The sequence below is a fragment of the Carassius auratus genome, unplaced genomic scaffold, assembly GCF_003368295.1.
Source record: "Carassius auratus strain Wakin unplaced genomic scaffold, ASM336829v1 scaf_tig00017583, whole genome shotgun sequence".
NCBI lineage: Eukaryota > Metazoa > Chordata > Actinopteri > Cypriniformes > Cyprinidae > Carassius > Carassius auratus.
Window position 1 is genome coordinate 1 of NW_020524799.1, and position 4,301 is coordinate 4,301.

The window sequence follows — 4,301 nt, forward strand, 5'->3', positions numbered from 1 at the left end:
GACGTAAGAAGCGCTGTTTCCGGGTCCAAGCCTCAACTCACTTCACTTGAGAATACGACCTCAGCAGCCGTTTATGAGCACTGTTTATTCATATTAATCATTTAAGCTAAAGGCTTTTAAACTTACGGTTTACACTACAGTCTCCCTGCTCACAGCGTCCCAAACACAAATATTTTTTTAATATTTTTTTTATATTTTCATTGTCTGGCTATCTGGGACTTCGGTATGGAGTTAAAGGTTAAGATTATAACTTTTTCGCTAATATTCTATCACATTGTGAGTTTATATTAGCACCTTTTGTTGTTTTCTCATGGTAACTGATAGAGCGTTTGGACAGGAAGCGCTGCTACGTGACGTCAGACTTAACAAGCGAATTCTAAACAAACGGAATATTACCCACGCTAGGAGATTACGCATCTATGCAGAGGCCACGCCCACCGCGGAAAACGTACCAATCAGCAACGGCCCTCTGCGAGCAGCATTGGAACGTCACTCGTTTTGTGACGTCACAGTAATATTCCAGTATAAATAGGCTCGCTCAATTTCATTTGTCTGATAAACCACTTGCGGTTCGTTGCTAGTTGCATTGTTTGCACTTAATCAACGATAGTCGTTTTATTGCTAGTTGAATTCTAGTATTTTTCTCACCTTGCATTTCTTCCAGCCAACGTTAGTTACTATTTCAAAATGCTACTTACGTTGCTAGGATTATTTGCTTTAATTCAAAGAGAGAGAAAAAAAGTCAACAACACCCACTTAGGTCAAGAAGACAATGCCGACCAGAGTGATGTACCACCAGTGAAGAGTTTTGATGATGGTAAAGTTATGATTATGCAGCAACTCCCTTTCTGTACTGGAGTCTGCATGCATAGGACTCTACACTTATTTGGATGTTTAAAGGTTTTGTGGAGGACACAGGACACAGCTTAGCTGAAGTTCAGTTTTATAAAGTCTGTAACTTAATACAACACAGCATAAGAAATTATACTACACATACACAATTCATAAACATAAAACTCAACACAGGACAAGTTACTTTCAAGTTTTCAATTCTTTCACGTTCATATTTTAATTTACACAAAAAATGAAATTCGATATTGATAAAACAATATTACTGTAATTACATTAAGTGATGTTTTAATTCATTGTAATGACATGACACCTAATTTAACGTCTGAATATCATGATCTAGTCACACACATATTTAAGTTCCATGCTAAGGTTGCCATGGTAGCTTTGGACGACCTTATTAATATTCATGCACGTAACTAATTCAGGAGCTGTAATTGATTGTTTGTTTGATTGTTTTTAAAAAAATGTTCTTATTTAAAAATACAATGTTCATGAACATTCCAGAAAAAAAGTATATATTATGTTGCGTGTTCATGAGCATTGTGCTTTTAAATAAGAGAAATGTCCATAATGAATACCTTACCAGTAACTGAAAAAATAGAAAGCCATGCCCAGTGGCGCCTCCAAGGGGCCTCCAAGGGGGGCACAGCCACCCCTAAAATGACACTGGTCAACCCAATAGCCCAAAATTTAATTTGAAATTCAGTGTTTCCATCACTCGATTCTGATGCGATAATTCAAAATGTGCATAAAAGCAGGGTTTACTATTTTCTCCATAAAGAGAATAGTAAAACTGAAGTTTTGAAGCCCATAACCTGATATGCTCCCAGAAATAAATAATAGTAGCAAAAAAAATATTGTCTGCTGGATTTAGTTAGACAAGGAACATGTATTGTGCTACCCTAATATTTTAACTGACCCCTTTCTGCCACCCCATCAAAAAACATCCTGGAGGCGCAACTGGCCATGATTATAGTTGAAGTAATATCCGTTAATATAGTTATACAATATTTCCTAAATGTTCTTATAATGATTCATATCTTCTGGTCCATATTCTCCCCTTTAGGTCGAGAAGTTGATGACACTGGTACAGTCTGTGCTTCATCCGACTCTGCTGTTCACTTTTCTCCAGCTTCTTTCAGAGCCACGTCCAACTGTACTGACGATATCATCCAAACTACAGTCTGTGCCGCGTCCAACTGTACTGACGATATCCTCCAAGCTACAGTCTGTGCCGCGTCCAACTGTACTGAAGATATCCTCCAAGCTACAGTCTGTGCGGCGTCCAACTGTACTGACGATATCCTCCAAACTACAGTCTGTGCGGCGTCCAACTGTACTGACGATATCCTCCAAGCTACAGTCTGTGCCGCGTCCAACTGTACTGACGATATCCTCCAAACTACAGTCTGTGCCGCGTCCAACTGTACTGAAGATATCCTCCAAGCTACAGTCTGTGCGGCGTCCAACTGTACTGAAGATATCCTCCAAGCTACAGTCTGTGCGGCGTCCAACTGTACTGACGATATCCTCCAAAGCTACAGTCTGTGCCGCGTCCAACTGTACTGACGATATCCTCCAAGCTACAGTCTGTGCGGCGTCCAACTGTACTGACGATATCCTCCAAGCTACAGTCTGTGCCGCGTCCAACTGTACTGAAGATATCCTCCAAGCTACAGTCTGTGCGGCGTCCAACTGTACTGACGATATCCTCCAAGCTACAGTCTGTGCGGCGTCCAACTGTACTGACGATATCCTCCAAGCTACAGTCTGTGCCGCGTCCAACTGTACTGACGATATCCTCCAAGCTACAGTCTGTGCCGAGTCCAACTGTACTGACGATATCCTCCAAGCTACAGTCTGTGCCGCGTCCAACTGTACTGACGATATCCTCCAAACTACAGTCTGTGCGGCGTCCAACTGTACTGACGATATCCTCCAAACTACAGTCTGTGCCGCGTCCAACTGTACTGACGATATCCTCCAAGCTACAGTCTGTGCCGCGTCCAACTGTACTGACGATATCCTCCAAACTACAGTCTGTGCCGAGTCCAACTGTACTGACGATATCCTCCAAGCTACAGTCTGTGCCGAGTCCAACTGTACTGACGATATCCTCCAAACTACAGTCTGTGCCGAGTCCAACTGTACTGACGATATCCTCCAAACTACAGTCTGTGCGGCGTCCAACTGTACTGACGATATCCTCCAAACTACAGTCTGTGCGCGTCCAACTGTACTGACGATATCCTCCAAACTACAGTCTGTGCCGCGTCCAACTGTACTGACGATATCCTCCAAACTACAGTCTGTGCCGAGTCCAACTGTACTGACGATATCCTCCAAACTACAGTCTGTGCCGCGTCCAACTGTACTGACGATATCCTCCAAACTACAGTCTGTGCCGCGTCCAACTGTACTGACGATATCCTCCAAACTACAGTCTGTGCGGCGTCCAACTGTACTGACGATATCCTCCAAGCTACAGTCTGTGCCGCGTCCAACTGTACTGACGATATCCTCCAAACTACAGTCTGTGCCGCGTCCAACTGTACTGACGATATCCTCCAAACTACAGTCTGTGCCGCGTCCAACTGTACTGACGATATCCTCCAAACTACAGTCTGTGCCGCGTCCAACTGTACTGACGATATCCTCCAAACTACAGTCTGTGCCGCGTCCAACTGTACTGACGATATCCTCCAAACTACAGTCTGTGCCGCGTCCAACTGTACTGACGATATCCTCCAAACTACAGTCTGCGCCGCGTCCAACTGTACTGACGATATCCTCCAAACTACAGTCTGTGCCGCGTCCAACTGTACTGACGATATCCTCCAAACTACAGTCTGCGCCGCGTCCAACTGTACTGACGATATCCTCCAAACTACAGTCTGCGCCGAGTCCAACTGTACTGACGATATCCTCCAAACTACAGTCTGCGCCGAGTCCAACTGTACTGACGTATCCTCCAAGCTACAGTCTGCGCCGCGTCCAACTGTACTGACGATATCCATCCAAACTGCAGTCGTGCGCCGAGTCCAACTGTACTGACGATATCATCCAAACTGCAGTCTGCGCCGAGTCCAACTGTACTGACGATAATCCTCCAAACTACAGTCTGCGCCGCGTCCAACTGTACTGACGATATCCTCCAAACTACAGTCTGTGCCGCGTCCAACTGTACTGACGATATCCTCCAAACTACAGTCTGTGCCGGCGTCCAACTGTACTGACGATATCCTCCAAACTACAGTCTGTGCCGAGTCCAACTGTACTGACGATATCCTCCAAACTACAGTCTGTGCGGCGTCCAACTGTACTGACGATATCCTCCAAACTACAGTCTGTGCCGAGTCCAACTGTACTGACGATATCCTCCAAACTACAGTCTGTGCCGCGTCCAACTGTACTGACGATATCCTCCAAACTACAGTCTGTGCCGCGTC